The sequence below is a fragment of the Coregonus clupeaformis genome, chromosome 31 (assembly GCF_020615455.1).
Source record: "Coregonus clupeaformis isolate EN_2021a chromosome 31, ASM2061545v1, whole genome shotgun sequence".
In the NCBI taxonomy this organism is placed as follows: Eukaryota; Metazoa; Chordata; class Actinopteri; order Salmoniformes; family Salmonidae; genus Coregonus; species Coregonus clupeaformis.
Window position 1 is genome coordinate 40,791,710 of NC_059222.1, and position 25,000 is coordinate 40,816,709.

General features: G+C 46.0%; 1 protein-coding gene and 1 long non-coding RNA gene across 3 annotated transcripts in view; one reads left to right on the forward strand and one right to left on the reverse strand.

Annotated features, from left to right (window-relative positions):
• The window catches only part of LOC121547730, a 5,790-nt gene extending 126 nt beyond the window's left edge, over window positions 1-5,664 (forward strand). Inside the window, exon 2 of the long non-coding RNA XR_005996546.2 lies at window positions 4,981-5,664. This is a non-coding gene — a long non-coding RNA (uncharacterized LOC121547730). The remainder of the gene's footprint in view (window positions 1-4,980) is intronic.
• Window positions 1-25,000, reverse strand: part of LOC121547728 (RNA binding protein fox-1 homolog 3-like) — an 861,621-nt gene that overhangs the window by 579,609 nt on the left and 257,012 nt on the right. For both annotated transcript variants that reach the window (XM_045209896.1, XM_045209895.1), the window contains exon 3: window positions 6,566-6,613. The gene's annotated coding sequence lies outside the window, so the exon portion shown is untranslated. The remainder of the gene's footprint in view (window positions 1-6,565; window positions 6,614-25,000) is intronic.

Here is a 25,000-nt window from a genome sequence, read left to right on the forward strand (position 1 = left end):
ATGTGATCAAACGAACCTTCGGATGTCATTTGATGACGTACTTTTGATAATGTGATACATGCACCTGCACACTGCTTCAAAGTTAGCTGCTTAGCGATTGACGCATACAATGCTACCCTTTGTTGCCACTGACCTCCATTTGTAACTTTTCTCCTTTTCCCTTCTGTCAAAAACAACAACTTCTAGAGTGAATAGCAGCTATTGACTGTTTACTGTTAACATCCTGCTATGAACACAGCAGCTCTGTTTCTGTGAATCATTATAGCAGGTGGTGAACTAGCGGTTTTCAACCCACCCCCATAACCCTTTGTTTATGCTGCCACACTGCTAACTAACGTTGCTAATTTGCTGTTATGGTTTCTACGCCCACACTTTTAACAACATTTTTGTGACAACTTTTACTTTTACTTTACCACATTCCTAAAAGAAAATAGTGTACTTTTTACTCCGCACATTTTCCCTGACACCCAAAAGTACTCATTACATTTTGAATGCTTAGCATGACAGGAAAATGGTCTAATTCACACACTTATCAAGATAACATCTTTGGTCATCCCTACTGCCTCTGATCTGGCGGACTCACTAAACAGTGTGTTGGCGCGTGCCCCTGGCTATCTGTAAATTTAAAAAACAAGAAAATGTTGCCGTCTGGTTTGCTTAATATAAGGAATTTGAAATGATTTATTCTTTTACTTTTACTTTTGATAGTTAAGTATATTTAAAACCAAACACTTTTAGGCTTTTACTCAAGTAGGATTTTACTGGGTGACTTTCACTTTTACTTGAGTCATTTTCTATTAAGGTATCTTTACTTTTACTCAAGTATGACAATTGGGTACTTTTTTCCACCACTGGTTCTGTGTAGGAACAGGTGATGCAGTTCAGAGTGGTAGAGATCACAGTGACATCAGAGCTATAATACACGCAGGTTGAGTTAGGATCTTCTGACAAACCAAAGCTCTACAGGGGCAGGTTGGCTATGATGTCCTCACAAACACACAGTAGGAGAAGTGATACGTTTGGGAATAACGCTTAGTTCTAAAATGTCTGTTTTCTTGTGAGAGAAAATGTCTCCAGCTATTTATCATATGGTGTTACGTATGGTTGTGGTGTGTGTGTGTGTGTGTGTGTGTGTGTGTGTGTGTGTGTGTGTGTGTGTGTGTGTGTGTGTGTGTGTGTGTGTGTGTGTTCACAGTGGACAGCATTGCTACTACTGGTTTAATATGAACGCAAACTCTCAGACACATAGACAGAGTTCCTTTTTTGTGTGTCCTGCCCTGCCCTGCCCTATCCTCTGTGTGTGTGTGTGTGTGTGTGTGTGACTGTGTGTGTGTGTGTGTGTGTGTGTGTGTGCATGTGTGTGTGTGTGGGTGTGTGTGCACAAAGGCATCAGTTATCCCTGCTCTCCTATTTACCAGTGTACTGATTAATAAAGTAATGTCTGATTTTTACAACACGTTGCATCAGACCCCCCCACAACACACACACTGAGCCCTCATCTGACCCCTGTACCTCTCTCTTTCCCTGTAGCTCTCTCTTTCCATGTAGCTCTCTCTTTCCCTGTAGCTCTCTCTTTCCCTGTACCTCTCTCTTTCCATGTAGCTCTCTCTTTCCCTGTAGCTCTCTCTTTCCCTGTAGCTCTCTCTTTTTTTTTCTCTCTCCCTCATTCTCTCTGTTTCTGTTTCTACTTCTCTATGTCCCTGCCTCAACTCTCTCTGTGGCTCTACACACTAAGAAATTAGGGTTCCTCAAGGGTTCTTTGGGAAGGGTGATGGTTCTATGTGGAACCTTTGAGCCCTTCAATGGATCTCACGTATGGCCTTGTGTCAACGATGAGACAGCCTACAGGGAGGAGGTCAGAGACCTGGCAGTGTGGTGCCAGGACAACAACCTCTCCCTCAACGTGATCAAGACAAAGGAGATGATCGTGGACTACAGGAAAAGGAGGGCAGAGCACACCCCCATTCTTATCGACGGGGCTGTAGTGGAGCAGGTTGAGAGTTTCAAGTTCACATCACCAACAAACTATTATGGTCCAAACACACCAAGGCAGTCGTGAAGAGGGCACCGGAGCATCAAGTCTAGGTCCAAAAGGCTTCTTAACAGCTTGTACCCCCAAGCCATAAGACTACTGAACAGCTAATCAAATGGCTACCTGGACTATTTGCATTGACCCCCCCCCCCATTTATTTTTACGCTGCTGCCCCTCATCAATATACACACAATACACTATAATGTATCGGGTTCATGTCCGACCTCTGGCTGGGCCACTCAAGGACATTCAAAGACTTGTCCCGAAGCGTTGTCTTGGCTGTGTGCTTAGGGTTGTTGTCCTGTTGTAAGGTGAACCTTCGCCACAGTCTGAGGTCCTGAGCGCTCTGGAGCAGGTTTTCATCAAGGATCTCTCTGTACTTTGCTCCATTCATCTTTGCCTCGATCCTGACTAGTCTCCCAGTCCCTACCGCTGAAAAACGTCACCACAGCATGATGCTGCCACCACCATGCTTTACTGTAGGGATGGTGCCAGGTTTCCTCCAGACGTGACGCTTGGCATTCCGGCTAAAGAGTTCAATCTTGGTTTCATCAGACCAGAGAATCTTGTTTCTCACGGTCTGCAAGTCTTTAGGTGCCTTTTGGCAAACTCCAAACGGGCCCCTGGCTATCCGTCAATAAAAAATAAAAATAAATTGTGCCGTCTGGTTTGCTTAAAATAAGGATTTTGAAATGGTTTATACTTTTACCTTTACTTTTGATACTTAAGTACATTTTAGCAAATCCATTTACTTTTAATACTTAGGTATATTTAAAACCAAATACTTTTAGACTTTTACTCAAGTAGTATTTTATTGGGTGACTTTCACTTTTACTTTAGTCATTTTCATTAAGGTATCTTTACTTTTACTCAAGTATGACCATTGAGTACTTTTTCCACCACTGGTATTCAGCATGTCAACACTTCTTACAAAAACAAGTAGTGATGAAGTCAATCTCTCCTCCACTTTGAGCTATGAGAGATTTACATGCATATTATTAATGTTAGCTCTCCGTGTACATTGAAGGGCCAGCCGTGGTGCTCTGTTCTGAGCCAATTGTAATTTTCCGAGGTCTCTCTTCGTGGCACCTGACCACACGACTGAACAGTAGTCCAGTTGCGACAAAACTAGTGCCTGTAGGACCTGCCTTGTTGATAGTGCTGTTAAAAAGGCAGAGCTGCGTTTTATTATGGACAGACTTCTTCCCAGCTTAGCTACTGTTGTGTCAACATGAACCTGTAGCCATATTACTTCAACAGTATTTAACATGAGATCCTCTCTAAGCTTTACAGGAACATGGTTCTGAATATAAATGGCAACACCTCCACCTTTGGCATTTCTGTATTTTCTGTAGATGTTATAACCATGTATTGGTACCACTGTATCATCAACGGTATTATCTAAGTGAGTTTCAGAGATTGTCAGAATACTAATGTAATCTGTTACTAGCAAATTATTGATTTCATGAACCTTGTTTCTTAAGATACATATGTTAACATGGCTATTTTTAGCACTTTTCTGGGATGCTTGATTGTTTTCATTGCTTTACTGGGAAGCAGAAGTAGACATGCTTGTGTTATTTATGTTATTGCAGGGTGAACTGCACACAGTGGACTTCCTACTAGGACACACCACCTCAGTGCTAACAGTATAACTCTGGTTCATAGGCGCATGATTACTGAATACAATAGCTGTAGGATCAGCAGAGGCATTCTGTCTGTTTGTCTGTCCATCTGTCTCTTTCTGTCTATGTCTCTTTATGTATGTCTCTCTCTGTCTGTCTGTCTGTCCGTCTGTCTGTCTCTCTCTCTGTCTCTCTGTATCTGTCTGTCTCTGTCTGTCTGTCTGTCTGTCTGTCTGTCTGTGTCTCTTTATGTCTGTCTCTGTCTGTCTCTGTCTCTGTCTGTCTGTCTCTGTCTCTGTCTCTGTCTCTGTCTCTGTCTCTGTCTCTGTCTCTGTCTCTGTCTCTGTCTCTGTCTTTGCCTGTCTCTGTTTGTCTCTGTCTGTTTCTGTCTGTCATCCTGTTTGTGGTTTTTAAATGTGTGAGGTAAATTTTTCATCTTCTAAAAGGTGAGCGTACCCTTAATGTCTATTACACTAACTCAATCCCTAGCCATGTCGTCTGACCATAAAATAATACAAATGGCACCCTATGGGCCTTGTTCAACAGTAGTACACTACAAAGGGGAATAGGGTGCCATTTAGGGAAGCTAAATGTAATAGATGCCGTATGTATTCAGTGGCACGTTCCGCCAGTCTCTGGCAGTGAGAGTGTTTACCGTACAATAGCCTGGGTAAATGACTAGTGTAATTTACAGTTGATCTTTAGCCTGGGTAAATGACTAGAGTAATTTAAAGTTGATTTCTAGCCAGGGTAAATTACTAGTGTAATTTACAGTTGATTTCTAGCCAGGGTAAATTACTAGTGTTGATCAGTTAACCTTTAGCTCCGGGGGAAACGTAGAGAAGCTTTCCCATTTCGGTACAACCAGGCGAGGCTAAAGTCTCTCTCTCTCTCTCTCTCTCTCTCTCTCTCTCTCTCTCTCACTCTCACTCTCACTCTCACTCTCACTCTCACTCTCACTCTCACTCTCACTCTCACTCTCACTCTCACTCTCACTCTCACTCTCACTCTCACTCTCACTCTCACTCTCACTCTCACTCTCACTCTCACTCTCACTCTCACTCTCTCAATTCAATTTCAATTTAAGGGCTTTATTGGCATGGGAAACGTGTGTTAACATTGCCAAAGCAAGTGAAGTAGATAGTAAACAAAAGTGAAATAAAGAATAAATATTAACAGTAAACATTACACTCAGAAGTTTCAAAAGAATAAAGACATTTCAAATGTCATATTATGTATATATACAGTGTTGTAACAATGTGCAAATAGTTATAGTACACATGGGAAAATAAATACTCTCTCTCTCTCTCTCTCTCTCTACAGAATAATAGAACTCCCAGAACCATCGGAACTCCCACCAGGCACAAACAATCACAGATTTCAGAAAGGAGTTGAACCTGAGTGGAGAGGATTGTTGTCTTTGATTGAGTGGGATTGTTACTCCGTTACATACCTGTCCGTATAAAAAATATTCTCACATAAACCAGATAGGTGCAGTGAAATGTGTTTGTTTTTACAGGGTCAGCCATAGTAGTACGGCACCCCTGGAGCAAATTAGGGTTAAGTGCCTTGCTCAAAAGCACATCAACAGATTTTTCAGCTTTTCGGCTCTCACTGCCCGGTGTGTCCCCTCTCATTAGCCCACAATTATGTCAGATGGACTCTTAATAACTCTAAATGCCACTTAGAGGCTGATACAATGTCATATTATTGAATGCTTAAAACATAATAGTGCATTTGGGCTTTTGTCCAGCAGTATAAGTAACCTGAGAGAATACCCTTTGAGTGAATTATGAGTTTCAATTGGACAGAAAGAGAGGAACACTAGGTGAACCCTCACACACCACATGCACACAAACACCCATCAGAGACTCAAAACGGATTATAAATGTGTTCATTTCTGTGTTCTACCCTGAGGGCAGGCTCAATCTAATGAGGGAACGTGTTCATTTTCAAGGTGAACCAAAAACATGTTGAATGTTGAAAAATAAATGACTTGGAGAACTATTTGATCGGCAGCAACGTATCATGATTTATTTTGACACTTTGTTCTAAAATGGAAATTTTAAATATTTGCATCACTAAGCACTCTCAGATTCTCAGAATCCCACTCAACCATTAAGTTGAATGTTCTCTTCTTCTACAACGTGGCTAGTGATTACTGCAAAATAACTACAATAATTCAAACGCAATGTAGCAACAACCACAGTTAATAAAGCTGCAATGTAATGTTTTCTTACAAAAGCACAAATCCCAAAGTGTTTTTCGGGATACTAAGGTACAACGGCCATTCAGGTATCAAACTCCCAGTATTATACTGAGGCTGCAACCATAGCCTTCAAAATGAGTGACACTCAAAATGACAACAGTAATATCCCCACCGCTGCGTCTTTGGATACATCCTCTCAAACATTGGATAGTGAATTCAAAACACCCGCAGTGGATGAAAAAACACACAGCCATGTTAGAGTACTCACAGTGAGGGTTAGGAGGAGAGGTTGTGTACTCACAGTGAGGGTTAGGAGGAGAGGTTGTGTAATCACAGTGAGGGTGAAGAGGAGAGGTTGTGTACTCACAGTGAGGGTGAAGAGGAGAGGTTGTGTACTCACAGTGAGGGTGAAGAGGAGAGGTTGTGTACTCACAGTGAGGGTGAAGAGGAGAGGTTGTGTACTCACAGTGAGGGTAAAGAGGAGAGGTTAAGTGTACTCACAGTGAGGGTGAAGAGGAGAGGTTGTGTACTCACAGTGAGGGTGAAGAGGAGAGGTTGTGTACTCACAGTGAGGGTAAAGAGGAGAGGTTGTGTACTCACAGTGAGGGTGAAGAGGAGAGGTTGTGTACTCACAGTGAGGGTAAAGAGGTGAGGTTGTGTACTCACAGTGAGGGTGAAGAGGAGAGGTTGTGTACTCACAGTGAGGGTAGAGTCAGAAGGCTGTGGTTGATCTTTCCTCCTGTGAACCTGCAGACACACACAGAGAAACAGAACACCAGGGTGGTGAGAAAATATAGAGAAGGAAGAGGGCAAAGGTCAGGTAGTGGGAAGAGGGGAGAGGGGGCAGCCAGGTCACCCATGATGGAATTGTTTTAAGATGGTCACACTATGGATCATTTAGCTATTTGATTTAGAATTTTAGGACCCCTTTAGGTAACTCAATAAAATATATTATTTGATAAAATATTGATTTTGGCTACTAAAGAAACAGTCAAAAAATGTATCATAAGAAACAAGGTTTTTAAGTGTTTGTCCTAAATCTAGGAAAAAAAAAAAAACTCAGGAATTATAAATGCATATATATATATATATATATATATTTTTACAGATATTAAACTCCTTTTTTTGGGTAGGCACAAAACTATATTCATACTTCCATTCGTTTTTTTAAACCGGTACCGGTTATCTTCAGACGAGAGTCTCCCCTTTCCATAGATGGGTCATAATAGTTTGAAGGTCAAACCGTTCGGACGCTACAGACGTTTACGTGAGAAGACTGAGAAGACAAACACCGCTCTAGCTCTGCCACCTTTCACCGCAGATGCAGAAGTGCGACACTGGCGGAATGCGGTGGATTGAGATGCAGCCAATGCAAAAAAACGGATATCTCTCGCTTAAATTGATGGATTTTGATGGGGACTTTTTTTGTCATGTAATTTAGATTGACGCACCGGTGCCTCGACTCTAGGGGGTTAATGTCTAAACTTAACCCTAGCCTTAAACATTCTGAGTTAATGCCTAAACCTAACCTTAAACACCTCAAAATTTGACGTTTGGAACAACTTCCAAATTTGACGTTTGAGAAAAATGGATGAACGTCTAATTCTGATGCGAGACTGTGAAAGCTTGTAGAGAGGGGGAGGGGTGGTGTGTGCGTGCGTGCGTGCGTGTATGTAAGCGTGTGTGAAATACACAGACACACTCGTGGAGAGCCGAAGGAGGAAGAGAGGAGAGAAGAGGGAGTACACTGTCATCTCTCTTTCTGTCAAATCTCTGTTTGAACAGTGTGTACCCCTCTTCTCTCCTCCTCTCCATCCCTCTCTTTTCCCTGCGATGGCATAAATCCCCTGTTAACAGGAGATAGTTTGGCTTCAATATTTCATAATAACCCTGTGAGCCTGTCTCTCCGGCCCACTACCAAAGAATAAAGACATAGGCTGTGTCCCAAATGGCACCCTGTTTACTTTATAGTGCACTACTTTGTGGTTTGGGACGTAGTGGGGATAAAGACACACCCTCCACTCTGCTGTCTGCTCACTCTAACACACTCTGCCTCTCTGCCTCTCTGCCTCTCTGCTGTCTGCTGTCTGCTCACTCTAACACGCTCTGCCTCTCTGCCTCTCTGCTGTCTGCTCACTCTAACACGCTCTGCCTCTCTGCCTCTCTGCCTCTCTGCTGTCTGCTCACTCTAACACGCTCTGCCTCTCTGCTGTCTGCTGTCTGCTTACTCCAACACGCTCTGCCTCTCTGCCTCTCTGCCTCTCTGCTGTCTGCTCACTCTAACACACTCTGCCTCTCTGCCTCTCTGCTGTCTGCTCACTCTAACAAGCTCTGCCTCTCTGCCTCTCTGCCTCTCTGCTGTCTGCTCACTCTAACACGCTCTGCCTCTCTGCCCCTCTGCCTCTCTGCCTCTCTGCCTCTCTGCTGTCTGCTCACTCTAACACGCTCTGCCTCTCTGCCCCTCTGCCTCTCTGCCTCTCTGCCTCTCTGCTGTCTGCTCACTCTAACACGCTCTGCCTCTCTGCCCCTCTGCCTCTCTGCCTCTCTGCCTCTCTGCCTCTCTGCCTCTCTGCAGTCTGCTCACTCTAACACGCTCTGCCTCTCTGCCCCTCTGCCTCTCTGCCTCTCTGCTGTCTGCTCACTCTAACAAGCTCTGCCTCTCTGCCTCTCTGCCTCTCTGCTGTCTGCTCACTCTAACACGCTCTGCCTCTCTGCCCCTCTGCCTCTCTGCCTCTCTGCCTCTCTGCTGTCTGCTCACTCTAACACGCTCTGCCTCTCTGCCCCTCTGCCTCTCTGCCTCTCTGCCTCTCTGCTGTCTGCTCACTCTAACACGCTCTGCCTCTCTGCCCCTCTGCCTCTCTGCCTCTCTGCCTCTCTGCCTCTCTGCAGTCTGCTCACTCTAACACGCTCTGCCTCTCTGCCCCTCTGCCTCTCTGCCTCTCTGCTGTCTGCTCACTCTAACACGCTCTGCCTCTCTGCCTCTCTGCCTCTCTGCTGTCTGCTCACTCTAACATGCTCTGCCTCTCTGCCTCTGTGCTGTCTGCTCACTCTAACACGCTCTGCCTCTCTGCTGTCTGCTGTCTGCTCACTCTAACACTCTCTGCCTCTCTGCCCCTCTGCCTCTCTGCCTCTCTGCCTCTCTGCTGTCTGCTCATTCTAACACACTCTGCCTCTCTGCCTCTCTGCTGTCTGCTCACTCTAACATGCTCTGCCTCTCTGCCTCTCTGCTGTCTGCTCACTCTAACATGCTCTGCCTCTCTGCCTCTCTGCCTCTCTGCTGTCTGCTCACTCTAACATGCTCTGCCTCTCTGCCTCTCTGCTGTCTGCTCACTCTAACATTCTCTGCCTCTCTGCCACTCTGCTGTCTGCTCACTCTAACACGCTCTGCCTCTCTGCCTCTCTGCTGTCTGCTCACGCTAACACGCTCTGCCTCTCTGCCTCTCTGCCCCTCTGCCTCTCTGCCTCTCTGCCTCTCTGCCGCTCTGCTCATTCTAACACACTCTGCCTCTCTACCTCTCTGCCTCTCTGCTCATTCTAACACACTCTGCCTCTCTGCCTCTCTGCTTTCTGCACACTCTAACACACTCTGCCTCTCTGCCTCTCTGCTGTCTGCTCACTCTAACATGCTCTGCCTCTCTGCCTCTCTGCTGTCTGCTCACTCTAACATGCTCTGCCTCTCTGCCTCTCTGCCTCTCTGCTGTCTGCTCACTCTAACATGCTCTGCCTCTCTGCCTCTCTGCCTCTCTGCTGTCTGCTCACTCTAACATTCTCTGCCTCTCTGCCACTCTGCTGTCTGCTCACTCTAACACGCTCTGCCTCTCTGCTGTCTGCTCACGCTAACACGCTCTGCCTCTCTGCCCCTCTGCCCCTCTGCCTCTCTGCCTCTCTGCTCATTCTAACACACTCTGCCTCTCTGCCTCTCTGCTGTCTGCACACTCTAACACACTCTGCCTCTCTGCCTCTCTGCCTCTCTGCTGTCTGCTCATTCTAACACACTCTGCCTCTCTGCCTCTCTGCCTCTCTGCTGTCTGCTCATTCTAACACACTCTGCCTCTCTGCCTCTCTGCTGTCTGCACACTCTAACAAACTCTGCCTCTTTGCCTCTCTGCTGTCTGCTCATTCTAACACGCTCTACCTCTCTGCCTCTCTGCCTCTCTGCCTCTCTGCTGTCTGCTCACTCTAACACGCTCTGCCTCTCTGCCTCTCTGCCTCTCTGCTGTCTGCTCACTCTAACACGCTCTGCCTCTCTGCCTCTCTGCCCCTCTGCCTCTCTGCCTCTCTGCTGTCTGCTCATTCTAACACGCTCTGCCTCTCTGCCTCTCTGCCCTCCTCTCTGCCTCTCTGCCTCTCTCTCTCTGTGTCTGCTCACTCTAACACGCTCTAACTCTCTACCTCTCTGCTGTCTGCTCATTCTAACACACTCTGCCTCTCTGCCTCTCTGCTGTCTGCACACTCTAACACACTCTGCCTCTCTGCCTCTCTGCCTCTCTGCTGTCTGCTCACTCTAACACGCTCTGCCTCTCTGCCTCTCTGCCTCTCTGCTGTCTGCTCACTCTAACACGCTCTGCCTCTCTGCCTCTCTGCCCCTCTGCCTCTCTGCCTCTCTGCTGTCTGCTCATTCTAACACGCTCTGCCTCTCTGCCTCTCTGCCCCTCTGCCTCTCTGCCTCTCTGCTGTCTGCTCATTCTAACACGCTCTAACTCTCTACCTCTCTGCTGTCTGCTCATTCTAACACACTCTGCCTCTCTGCTGTCTGCACACTCTAACACACTCTGCCTCTCTGCCTCTCTGCCTCTCTGCTGTCTGCTCACTCTAACACGCTCTGCCTCTCTGCCTCTCTGCCTCTCTGCTGTCTGCTCACTCTAACACGCTCTGCCTCTCTGCCTCTCTCCGCCTCTCTGCCTCTCTGCCTCTCTGCTGTCTGCTCATTCTAACACGCTCTCTCTGCCTCTCTGCTCTGCCCCTCCTCTGCCTCTCTGCCTCTCTGCCTCTCTGCTGTCTGCTCATTCTAACACGCTCTGCCTCTCTACCTCTCTCCTCTGCTGTCTGCTCATTCTAACACCCTCTGCCTCTGCCTCTCTGCCTCTCTCTCTGCCTCTCTGCTCTCTGCCACTCTAACACACTCTGCCTCTCTGCCTCTCTGCCTCTCTGCCTCTCTGCTGTCTACTCCTAACACGCTCTGCCTCTCTGCCTCTCTGCCTCTCTGCTGTCTGCTCATTCTAACACGCTCTGCCTCTCTGCCTCTCTGCCCCTCTGCCTCTCTGCCTCTCTGCTGTCTGCTCATTCTAACACGCTCTAACTCTCTACCTCTCTGCTGTCTGCTCATTCTAACACACTCTGCCTCTCTGCCTCTCTGCTGTCTGCACACTCTAACACACTCTGCCTCTCTGCCTCTCTGCCTCTCTGCTGTCTGCACACTCTAACACACTCTGCCTCTCTGCCTCTCTGCCTCTCTGCTGTCTGCTCACTCTAACACGCTCTGCCTCTCTGCCTCTCTGCTGTCTGCACACTCTAACACACTCTGCCTCTCTGCCTCTCTGCCTCTCTGCTGTCTGCTCACTCTAACACGCTCTGCCTCTCTGCCTCTCTGCTGTCTGCTCACTCTAACACGCTCTGCCTCTCTGCCTCTCTGCTGTCTGCACACTCTAACACACTCTGCCTCTCGCCTCTCTGCTGTCTGCTCACTCTAACACGCTCTGCCTCTCTGCCTCTCTTCCTCTCTGCTGTCTGCACACTCTAACACACTCTGCCTCTCTGCCTCTCTGCTGTCTGCTCACTCTAACACGCTCTGCCTCTCTGCCTCTCTGCTGTCTGCTCACTCTAACACGCTCTGCCTCTCTGCCTCTCTGCTGTCTGCTCACTCTAACACGCTCTGCCTCTCTGCCTCTCTGCTGTCTGCTCACTCTAACATGCTCTGCCTCTCTGCCTCTCTGCTGTCTGCACACTCTAACACACTCTGCCTCTCTGCTGTCTGCTCACTCTAACACGCTCTGCCTCTCTGCCTCTCTGCTGTCTGCTCACTCTAACACGCTCTGCCTCTCTGCCTCTCTGCTGTCTGCTCACTCTAACACGCTCTGCCTCTCTGCCTCTCTGCTGTCTGCTCACTCTAACACGCTCTGCCTCTCTGCCTCTCTGCTTTCTGCTCACTCTAACACGCTCTGCCTCTCTGTCTCTCTGCTGTCTGCTCACTCTAACACGCTCTGCCTCTCTGCCTCTCTGCTGTCTGCTCACTCTAACACGCTCTGCCTCTCTGCCTCTCTGCTGTCTGCTCACTCTAACACGCTCTGCCTCTCTGCCTCTCTGCTGTCTGCTCACTCTAACACGCTCTGCCTCTCTGCCTCTCTGCCTCTCTGCTGTCTGCTCACTCTAACACGCTCTGCCTCTCTGCTGTCTGCTCACTCTAACACGCTCTGCCTCTCTGCCTCTCTGCTGTCTGCTCACTCTAACACGCTCTGCCTCTCTGCCTCTCTGCCTCTCTGCTGTCTGCTCACTCTAACACGCTCTGCCTCTCTGCCTCTCTGCTGTCTGCTCACTCTAACACGCTCTGCCTCTTCTCCATCACTTTCTCTCTCTTTCCAGAGTGTTTTATCTGCTTTCGCTGCACGTGTGTTTGTCCTCTTTGTCCTGTCCTTACGTCGCTATTGGATTCTACCAGGTTAGGTGGTGTGTGTGACGTGTGATGTGTGACGTGTGTGTGTGTGATGTGTGTCATCACTCTGTCTCAGTTCTCTGTTTCATGATCAGGCACCACTACCACATATCATCATACACTGCAATCTGTTGATCCACACACACACACACACACACACACACACACACACACACACACACAGACACACCTCCCTGTCTCTGTCTGTATCTCTCCTGCCTGTGGAGATTACTGTACCTCTGCTCGGCTCCAAAAGGGACACATTACGCTGGGGGAGGGAGATTACACACACACACACACACATCACACACACACACACACACACACACACAGCGGTTCTGTTGAGGGTGTTTTTCTCTACTCCTACAAGCAAGACAGAAATTCAATGTTTCGTTTGATGAGAGGCTGCTGTCTGAGATGGGGAGGCTAAACACAACATACAGTTGAAGTCGGAAGTTTACTTACACCTTAGCCAAATACATTTAAACTCAGTTTTTCACAATTCCTGACATTTAATCCTAGTAAAAATTCCCTATCGTAAGTCAGTTAGGATCACCACTTTATTTTAAGAATGTGAAATGTCAGAATAATAGTAGAGAGAATGATTTATTTCAGCTTTTATTTCTTTCATCACTTTCCCAGTGGGTCAGAAGTTTACATACACTCAATTAGTATTTGGTAGCATTGCCTTTAAATTATTTAACTTGGTTCAAACATTTCGGTTAGCTTTCCACAAGCTTCCCACAATAAGTTGGGTGAATTTTGGCCCATTCCTCCTGACAGAGCTGGTGTAACTGAGTCAGGTTTGTAGGCCTCCTTGCTCACACATGCTTTTTCAGTTCTGCCCACACATTTTCTATAGGATTGAGGTCAGGGCTTTGTGATGGCCACTCCAATACCTTGACTTTGTTGTCCTTAAGGCATTTTGCCACAACTTTGGAAGTATGCTTGAGGTCATTGTCCATTTGGAAGACCCATTTGCGACCAAGCTTTAACTTCCTGACTGATGTCTTGATATGTTGCTTTAAGATATCCACATAATATTCCTTCCTCATGATGCCATCTATTTTGTGAAGTGCACCAGTCCCTCCTGCAGCAAAGCACCCCCACAGCATGATGCTGCCACCCCGTGCTTCACGGTTGGGATTGTGTTCTTCGGCTTGCAAGCCACCCCCCTTTTCCTCCAAACATAACGATGGTCATTATGGCCAAACAGTTCTATTTTTTGTTTAATCAGACCAGAGCACATTTCTCCAAAAAGTAAGATCTTTGTCCCCATGTGCAGTTGCAAACCGTAGTCTGGCTTTTTCATTGCGGTTTTGGAACAGTGGCTTCTTCCTTGCTGAGCGACCTTTCAGGTTATGTCGATATAGGACTCTTTTTACTGTGGATATAGATACTTCTGTACCTGTTTCCTCCAGCATCTTCACAAGGTCCTTTGCAGTTGTTCTGGGAATGATTTGCACTTTTCACACCAAAGTACATTAATCTCTAGGAGACAGAATGCGTCTCAATTCTGAGCGGTATGACGGCTGCATGATCCCATGGTGTTTATACTTGCGTACTATTGTTTGTACAGATGAACGTGGTACCTTCAGGCGTTTGGAAATTGCCCTCAAGGCTGAACCAGACTTGTGGAGGTCTACATTTTTTTTCTGAGGTCTTGGCTGATATCTTTTGATTTACCGTTGAAGTCAAGCAAAGAGGCACAGAGTTTGAAGGTAGGCCTTGAAATACATCCACAGGTACACCTCCAGTTGACTCAAATGATGTAAATCAGAAGCTTCTAAAGCCATGACATCATTTTCTGGAATTTTCCAAGATGTTTAAAGGCACAGTCAACTTAGTGTATGTAAACTGGAATTGTGATGCAGTGAATTATAAGTGAAATAATCTGTCTGTAAACAATTGTTGGAAAAATTACTTGTGTCATGTACAAAGTAGATGTCCTAATCGACTTGCCAAAACTATAGTTTGTTAACAAGAAATGAATGGAGTGGTTGAAAAACTAGTTTTAATGACTCCAACCTAATTGTATGTAAACTTCCGACTTCAACTGTATAGTTATAACACTCAGACTGTGTCCCAAATGGCACCATATTCCCTTTATAGTGCACTACTTTAGACCAGAGCCCAATGGGGAGTAGAGTGCCATTTGGGACACATATTCAATCTATGGATTCAGAGCATAAAGTACAAGTAGACTTTCCCCTGAAGTGAGCAGATCAGATCAGATCAGAACAGATCAGAACAGATTAGAACAGATCAGATGAGAAAAGATCAGAACAGATCAGAGGAGATTAGAACAGATCAGACAAGATTAGAACAGATCAGAACAGATTAGAACAGATCAGAGGAGAACAGAACAGATTAGATCAGATCAGAACAGATTAGAACAGATCAGATGAGAAAAGATCAGAACAGATCAGAGGAGATTAGAACAGATCAGACAAGATTAGAACAGATCAGAACAGATTAGAACAGATCAGAGGAGAACAGATTAGAACAGATCAGAACAGATTAGAACAGATCAGAGGAGAACAGATCAGAACAGATCAGAACAGATTAGAACAGATCAGAGGAGAACAGATCAGAACAGGGTAGAGGAGATTAGAACAGATTAGAACAGATTAGAACAGATTAGAACAGATTAGAACAGATTAGAACAGATTAGAACAGATCAGAACAGATTAGAACAGATCAGAGGAGAACAGATCAGAACAGGGTAGAGGAGATTAGAACAGATTAGAACAGATTAGAACAGATCAGAACAGACGACATTAGAACAGATTAGAACAGATTAGAAAGACAGAGTAGAACAGAAGATCGAGCAGAACAGATTAGAACAGATCAGATGAGAAAAGATCAGAACAGATCAGAGGAGATTAGAACAGATCAGACAAGATTAGAACAGATCAGAACAGATTAGAACAGATCAGAACAGATTAGAACAGATCAGAGGAGAACAGATCAGAACAGGGTAGAGGAGATCAGAACAGATTAGAACAGATTAGAACAGATTAGAACAGATTAGAACAGATTAGAACAGATTAGAACAGATCAGAACAGATTAGGTCAGATCAGAACAGATTAGAACAGATTAGAACAGAGAACAGATCAGTACAGAGCAGAGACGATTAGAACAGATCAGAGGAGAACAGATTAGAACAGATCAGAACAGATTAGAACAGATCAGAGGAGAACAGATCAGAACAGGGTAGAGGAGATCAGAACAGATTAGAACAGATTAGAACAGATTAGAACAGATTAGAACAGATTAGAACAGATTAGAACAGATCAGAACAGATTAGGTCAGATCAGAACAGATTAGAACAGATTAGAACAGAGAACAGATCAGTACAGAGCAGAGACGATTAGAACAGATCAGAACAGATTAGAACAGATCAGAGGAGAACAGAACAGATCAGAACAGATTAGAACAGATCAGAACAGATCAGAACAGATTAGAACAGATCAGAACAGATTAGAACAGATTAGAACAGATTAGAACAGATCAGAACAGATTAGAACAGATCAGAGGAGAACAGATCAGAACAGATTCGAACAGATCGAGGAGAACAGATCAGAACAGATCAGAGGAGATCAGATCAGATCAGAACAGACTAGAACAGATCAGAGCAGATTAGGTCAGATCAGAACAGATTAGAACAGATTAGAACAGAGAACAGATCAGAACAGATTAGAACAGATCAGATCAGAACAGATCAGTGAGAAAACAAAAAAACACTGCTGAAGAGTGAAACCACATGGAGGGATGGTTTTTCAACGGCAATCAGCTTTTAGACAACACAGACACACAGACACAACCTCTCTCTCTCTCTCTCTCTCTCTCTCTCTCTCTCTCTCTCTCTCTCTCTCTCTCTCTCTCTCTTCTCTCTCTCTCTCCCTCTCTCTCTCTCTCTCTCTCTCTCTCTCTCTCTCTCTCTCTCTCTCTCTCTCCCTCTCTCTCTCTCACTCGCTCTCTCTCCCTTCTCCTTTCCTCTCTCTCTCTCCTCTCTCTCTCTCTCTCTCTCTCTCTCTCTCTCTCTCTCTCTCTCTCTCTCTCTCTCTCTCTCATGCTTCCTCTCTCTCTCTCTCTCTCTCTCTCTCTCCTGCTTCCTCTCTCTCTCTCGCTCTCTCTCTCTCTCTCTCTCTGTTTATCTCTCTCTCCCTCTCTTCCTCCCCCCTCCCTCCCCTCTCTTTTGCATCTTTCCTTTCATTCTGGCCCATTAAAATATGTATCCTTCAATGAGAGAACATAGAGGGAAAGCATATGGGAGTGGTGTTCCTCAGTGATGAAGCAATCATGCCAACCAGCAGATCGCTATAATGAGAAAGAGAGGAATGTGGAACTGGCAGAGGAGATTTGTTGACTAACAGTTGGTGACAGAGGATGTATCCCAAATGGAACCCTATGCCTTGCATGGTGCATTACTTTTGACCAGGGCCCATAGGACTGGTCAAAAGTAGTGCACTAGGGAATAGGGTGCTATTTGGGACGTAGACACAGACAGAGGCTTAAGGAACCTTGCTGCCACCATGCTAGCCTTAACTGAACTTTGATCCATGCCACTGCCCTTAATTGTGTTTCTGTATGGTGTGTGTGTGTGTGTGTGTGTGTGTGTGTGTGTGTGTGTGTGTGCGTGTGTGAGTGCACGTGTGTGTTCATTATGTTTGAGCAATGCACACATTCTCTACAAGACTTAAGACCCTGATACACTGAGGTATAGAATCAACAACCAGCCAGACAGCCAGACAGTCAGACAGCCAGACAGCCAGACAGACAGCCAGCCAGGTGAGACCATGACAAAACATACAGATTTCATCACACTAAACAAACTACACTTCCCATGAGGCTTTGCTGTCTGTTCCATAAATCATGGGAGTAGGAGTTTACTGCATGTATATTGTTCCATATGGACGTGTTCCATATGTTTACCATTCCCCTATGGATGTTGGATGTGTCTTGATGGTCTTTCCTTGGCATGTCATGAAAGGACAGAAAACAGACTGTAAAAAAAGAGATGCCAAACATTTGGGATGCAGCGATCAACAGCAAATCTCAGAGTGGTAGTGGTGTTTCCACTAGAGCGAGGCTAACGCAATATGTCTCACTAAGTAAACACACTTAGCCCTGAACAGCAATCACAAAACAAACCAACTGTAAACTGTCTATTTGCAAAAGGCTTTGTCCCAGATGTATGTAGTATACTGTTGGCCAGGGATCAAAGGCCACAGTCACAGCTCTACTTTATGGCCTTCTCTTCTGCTGACAACCAGTGAGTATCAGACAACCCCCTTTCTCTCCTTCCTTCCTTCTTTCCTTCCTTCCTTCTCTCCTTCCTTCCTTCTCTCCTTCCTTCCTTCTCTCCTTCCTTCCTTCACTCTTTCCTTCCTTTACTCCTTCCTTCCTTCTCTCCTTCCTTCCTTCTTCCTTCCTTCTCTCCTTCCTTCCTTCTCTCCTTCCTTCCTTACTTCCTTCCTTCCTTCCTTCTCTCCTTTCTTCCTTATCTCCTTCCTTCCTTCACTCCTTCCTTCCTTCTCTCCTTCCTTCCTTCTCTCCTTCCTTCCTTCTCTCCTTCCTTCCTTCTCTCCTTCCTTCCTTCACTACTTCCTTCCTTCTCTCCTTCCTTCCTTATCTCCTTCATTCTCTCCTTCCTTCTCTCCTTCCTTCACCCCTTCCTTCCTTCCTTCTCTCCTTCCTTCCTTCTCTCCTTCCTTCTCCCCTTCCTTCCTTCCTTCTCTCCTTCCTTCATTCACTCCTTCCTTTCTTCTCTCCTTCCTTCCTTCACTCCTTCCTTCATTCTCTCCTTCCTTCCTTCTCTCCTTCATTCTTGCTTTTTTATTTTGCCCAATTCACACATCCACTCAAGTACACACACACACACACGCACACACATCCGTTGATATACTATATATATATATATATATATATATCATAAGTGTCCCTTCACAAGCATCACTCCATCAACCTTTCTCTCCCCATCCCACTGTCTGATTTCTTAAAATATTACGCTGGCCAACTTAAAAAAGCGACCCAGCTATTTAGCACACTACTTTTGACCACTACATTCCATTGGGAATCCCATAGGGCTCTGGTCAAAAGTAGTGCACAATAAGGGAAAAGGGTGCTATTTGGGACACGCATCAGTGCAGGGGAAACCATGCAGACCCTGGGTGTGACAGAACTCTTATGGATATTAATATTTTCTTTCCTTGTCATTGGTTGTTTATTTACCGTCGTTCCGACCCACTCTCCTTCTGTTATTGAGACGATCCATCCTGTCAGTCTTACCCCGTTAAACAACGACGTGTGTCTGTAGAGGGGAAAGGATGTGTAGGGGGAATGTGTTATGTGTGTGTGTGTGTGTGTGTGTGTGTGTGTGTCTATTCTGATGTGACAGGGGAAGGAAGAACGTCGTGGGAATGTGATGAGAGTGTTGTGAGAACGTTATTAGTGGGCTGTAAGAGGCCCAGTCAAGCGTAGTATCAGTGTTTGTGAGTGTTTGAAAACATCTTGAGAGCATCTCCATTGTGAGAGCTGGGCTCTACCTCTCCTCCTTTTCCTCTCTCTCTCTCTCTCTCTCTCTCTCCCTCTCTCTCTCTCTCTCTCTCTCTCTCTCTCTCTCTCTCTCTCTCTCTCTCTCTCTCTCTCTCTCTCTCTCTCTCTCTCCCCCTCTCTCTCTCTCTCTCTCTCTCCACCTCTCCTCCTTTTCCTCGCTCTCTCTCTCCACCTCTCCTCCTATTCCTCTCTCTCCTCTCTCTCTCTCTCTCTCTCTCTCTCTCTCTCTCTCTCCCCCTCTCCTCCTTTTCCTCGCTCTCTCTCTCTCCACCTCTCCTCCTATTCCCCTCTCTCTCCTCTCTCTCTCTCTCTCTCTCTCTCTCTCTCTCTCTCTCAAGCATGCTTGTCTTTCACCGCTTCTTACGCTGTTCTTCCTCAACCTCTTTTCAGCTTTTTTTGTCATCCTTTATTTCTCAATCTCTCTATTCATCTCTCTCTCTCTCCATTCACCCTCCTATGAACATCCTCTTTCCCTCTCTATCCCTCTTCCTATCGTCGGTCCTACATTGTTTAACATACAGTTTTGCATATCTCCAGCAGGCACCCCCTGGCACTCTGTGTGTAGTCAAGGCTGGGTGCCCATATGCATATACATGTATGTATATTCTCCACAGGTGTTTCATTCTAACAATGATCCCTCCTGAAGAAGGAGAGAGAGAGAGAGAGAGAGAGAGAGAGAGAGAGAGAGAGAGAGAGAGAGAGAGAGAGAGAGAGAGAGAGAGAGAGAGAGAGAGAGAGAGAGAGAGAGAGAGAGAGAGAGAGAGAGAGAGAGAGAGAGAGAGAGAGAGAGAGAGAGAGAGAGAGAGAGAGAGAGAGAGAGAGAGAGAGAGAGAGAGAGAGAGAGAGAGAGAGAGAGAGAGAGAGAGAGAGAGAGAGAGAGAGAGAGAGAGAGAGAGAGAGAGAGAGAGAGAGAGAGAGAGAGAGAGAGGAGAGAGAGAGAGAGAGAGAGAGAGAGAGAGAGAGAGAGAGAGAGAGAGAGAGAGAGAGAGAGAGAGAGAGAATCAGAATGACTAATAAGATTAGATAAGATGTACAGTGCCTTGCAAAAGTATTCATCCCCCTTGGCGTTTTTCCTATTTTGTTGCATTACAAACTGTAATTTAAATTGATTTTTAATTGGATTTCATGTAATGTACATACTCAAAATAGTCAAAATTGGTGAAGTGGAATGAATTTTTTTGTTGTTGCTATAAAGCCCCTAAATAAGATCTGGTGCAACCAATTACCTTCAGAAGTCATATGATGAGTTAAATAAAGTCCACCTGTGTGCAATCTAAGTGTCACATGATCTGTTTTGAAAGGCCCCAGAGTCTGCAACACCACTAAACAGGGGGCACCACCAAGCAAGCGGCACCATGAAGACCAAGAAGCTCTCCAAACAGGTCAGGGACAAAGTTGTGGAGAAGTACAGATCAGGGTTCGGTTATGAAAAAATATCCTAAACTTTGAACATCCCACAGAGCACCATTAAATCCATTATTAAACAATGGAAAGAATATAGCACCACAACAAACCTGCCAAGAGAGGGCCGTCCACCAAAACTCACAGACCAGGCAAGGAGGGTATTCATCAGAGAGGCAACAAAGAGACCAAAGATAACCCTGAAGGAGCTGCAAAGCTCCACAGCGGAGATTGGTGTATCTGTCCTTAGGACCACTTTAAGCCGTACACTCCACAGAGCTGGGCTTTACCGAAGAGTGGCCAGAAAAAAGCCATTGCTTAAAGAAAAAAATAAGCAAACACGTTTGGTGTTCGCCAAAAGCCATGTGGGAGACTCCCCAAACATATGGAAGAAGGTACTCTGTTCAGATAAGACTAAAATTGAGCTTTTTGGCCATCAAGGTAAACGCTATGTTTGGCGCAAACCCAACACCTCTCATCACGCCGAGAACACCATCCCCACAGTGAAGCATGGTGGTGGCAGCATCATGCTGTGGGGATGTTTTTCATCGGCAGGTACTGGGAAACTTGTCAGAATTGAAGGAGTGATGGATGGTGCTAAATACAGGGAAATACTTGAGGGAAACCTGTTTCAGTCTTCCAGAGATTTGAGACTGGGATGGAGGTTCACCTTCCAGCAGGACAATGACCCTAAGCATACTGCTAAAGCAATACTCGAGTGGTTTAAGGGGAAACATTTAAATGGCTTGGAATGGCCTAGTCAAAGCCCAGACCTCAATTCAATTGAGAATCTGTGGTATGACTTAAAGATTGCTGTACACCAGCGGAACCCATCCAACTTGAAGGAGCTGGAGCAATTTTGCCTTGAAGAATGGGTAAAAATCGGGCTGGCGACGCGCACCACTGGCTTGGTGCGAGGGTCAGGAACAGGCCTGACCGGGCTGGCGACGTGCACCACTGGCTTGGTGCGAGGGGCAGGAGCAGGCCGGGCCGGGCTGGCGACGCGCACCACTGGCTTGGTGCGAGGGACAGGAACAGGCTGGACCGTGCTGGCGACGCGCACCACTGGCTTGGTGCGAGGGGCAGGAACAGGCCTGGCTGGGCTGGCGACGCGCACCACTGGCTTGGTGCGAGGGGCAGGAACAGGCCGGGCCGTACTGGCGACGCGCACCACTGGCTTGGTGCGAGGGGCAGGAACGGGTCGGGCCGTACTGGGAACACGCACCACTGGCTTAGTGCGGGAAGCAGGAACGGGCCGGACCGGACTGGCGACACGCACCACTTGCTTGGTGCGAGGAGCGGGACTGGGTTCCTTTTTAACCCCCGCTCCTTCTGCTGCCTAACCAGCTCCTCTCGCCGTGCCTTTACACTTTCCTTCTCCCTTATAGCCTCCTGTAGCGCCTCCCTCTGACCGAATAACTCCTGCTCCCTCTGAACCAATAGCCCCCGTAACATGGTGGCCTCCTCTCCTAACCTGCAGACCCACCCTTTAACGGCCTCCTGCTGCCTCGTCGTCCACACCGTGTGCCCCCCCCCGAAAATGTTCTTGGGGTTGCCTCTCGGGTCTCCGTCGTCGGCACTCCTCTTCCTGTGAGGACTCCTCCGGGAGCCCCCACGAGTTAGAGTTGATAGCTAGCCCTGATGGCTTACCCTGTCATAGCCAACATGTGAGTCCTCATTGATCCCAGACAGTGTGTAACCTACAGTCCAGTTTACAATGCTTGGTAATCACCATGATTGCATTGAATGGTCTGGGGAGAATAAATCAGAAGATCAAAGCATGGATCCAGGCCTGCATCCCAAATGGCACCCTATTCCCTATGGGCCCTGGTCAAAAGTAATGCATTATGCAGGGCATAGGGTGCAATTTGGGCATACAACCCATGAGTATAGCCTGGGGTAGATTGGGGCTTTCTGGAGCAGTGAATGATGGAGCTGAGTTTGCCTTTTTGACTCCTAGCATGAGAGTTGACTCATCATTACAGAGCAGCAGAGGTGAAATCACATACACATACATTTGTTTTACTATCCTTTTGGGGACCAATTGTCCCTAACCTCTAAACCTTTAACCCTATATCTTAACCCTAAACCTAACCCTAAACCTAACCCTAATTGTAACCCTAACCCCAAATTCTAAAATAGCTGGCGAAATGCCCCCACTTGTTTTTCTTGTTTTACTATCCATGTGAGGACTTCTGGTGCTGTGGAGATGAAAACATAACAGAAGAAAGTACAGAAAGTGATGCCAGCCAGTTGTTTTAATTCAGTTTAATTTAGTTCTTTTCACAGATCTAGAAATCTAGATTTCATTAAATTTCAGCAATTTTCACTCAACTGTAACACAATTTACAAGGTGCTATGTAGGTGTATAATATAATTAATTACTATAATGCTCTTCCTGTGCCTCCAGGCAGTTTCAACCTACATTCAATGTTTTATCTAGCTGTACATTCCAAAAACAAACCAGTTCATTTGCCCAGTATTGCTGCTTCCTGCGGTAATACCCCTGTAACATCCCAGCCCCTCTCCTCCTTCTCCCCCTCCCCCTCCCCCTCCTCTCCCCCTTCTTTTGTCGTCATCCTCCGACTCCTCAGTATAATACTGTTCCCACTCCTCTTCCCATGGTCGTAGGGACCCAATCTGAAAACCGACCGGGTGCAGTGGTCGGGGCTCTTCTCTCTCGCTCCCCGACCACCCCTTTAGCCCCCCCAAATTTTTTTTTATTGGGCTGTCTCTCAGGCTTCCTCCTCGACCGGCGTCCTCTGCGTTGCCGTTGCTCCTCTCCTGCCTGGGTATCTACCTTCGCCCATGGCCCTTTCCCCGCTAATATCTCTTCCCATGACCACAATTTGCCCACCTGGGACATGGCTCTTCGCTCCTCCTGGGCACGCTGCTTGGTCCTCGTTTGGTGGGATCTTCTGTCACGTTCGTTCATAAACGGGTCAGACCAAGGCGCAGCGTGATATGCATACATGTTTATTTTAATGAATAAACAACCGAAGAAACAATAAACAAACGAAATGTGAAGTCCAAGGTAGAACACAAAACATACCTACACGGAACAAGATCCCACAACCCACTAGTGCCAATAGGCTACCTAAGTATGGTCCCCAATCAGAGACAACGAGCGACAGCTGCCTCTGATTGGGAACCACACCAGCCAACATAGATCTAGACGATCTAGATCTAAATCTAGAAAATACAACATAGAACATACCACACAAAAATACACACCCTGACTCAACAAATACCAGTCCCCAGAATCAGGGCGTGACACCTGTGTTTAGACTAGAGACTTCAACTGAATCCACCTGTATCGGCCATTCGCAGTAGATAGATGCTTGTCAGCGCTTGCGTTTGTCAGATATGGAAGGATATGAGCTAGAAATCATTTGGACTCCACTATCGATAGCTGAGACTCTCAGGAACATGCAGAGAGTGCTCTATGATGCCCACAGGCTTCACGGAACTAGTCTCAAGTCGCTGACGCTGGCGTCCCAACTCCAAACAGGTCTTCTCACAAAATTGTCTGTCCACTCCGAACGGTTTGAGCTACAAACTGATATAACCCTACCATCAAAAGCTTATATCTCTCAGATACAGGACAGAAACTCCAAAACATACTTCCCTTTAAATACAGGACAGAAACTCCAAAACATACATCCTTTGGATTTATTTTTTGACAATCCATTTAGCCAAGTACAGTATGAATGTATTATTCAATGCGTTTCTATGGGCTAATAGCAGTTGTTCCATCAATTATTATATATGTTTTTTATACCTACAGGGGTCCTAAAATTCTAAATCAAATAACTAAATGATCCATGGTATGACCATCTTAAAACAATTCCATATGTTTGCTTGGTAGGTTTGGGATAGGTTTAAAACAATAACAAAACGAGTTCCCCCCTAGACGAGATCATATGGGTTAATAAAATATTGCACCTCTTGCTAGATTGATGATAAAAGCCATAGCGAAACAGTGCAAAATGGCTGTCAGATCAACCCTCAAACAGCAAGTTAGGCATACCTCATATCAAAATAGGTCATGGCATCATCACTGTCAATCATGAATATTTCTTATATTTTTTTTACCATTGAAATGTCCAAAATGTATCTCCATGCCAATCATTTGATCTCAATCAGTTTCATGGGAATATGCTTTTAGATCTTTCTGAATTACTGTTTCGTGAGCAAATTAGAGCAGATGATGTTAACAAACGATATAGAATTCCTGTATATCATTCTGCCTTGTGGCGCCGCATGAGATTGAGGTGGTGTTTTTGGTGAAACAGTAACGTTATACTATGCTATTATACTTGGTTATGTTATGTAGAATACTAATTAATCATTGTGATCTTTCTAGACATTGATTCAACTTTATTATAACTTTACTAAACTAGAACCATTGTGAGAAGTGGTAGAGCGATTGGTTGACGATAGGCCTATGATATTGGCCTACGTCTCGTCTTGCGCTGTGCAGAATATCAGATCTCAACAATGATTGGAGAAGTGTTTAAAA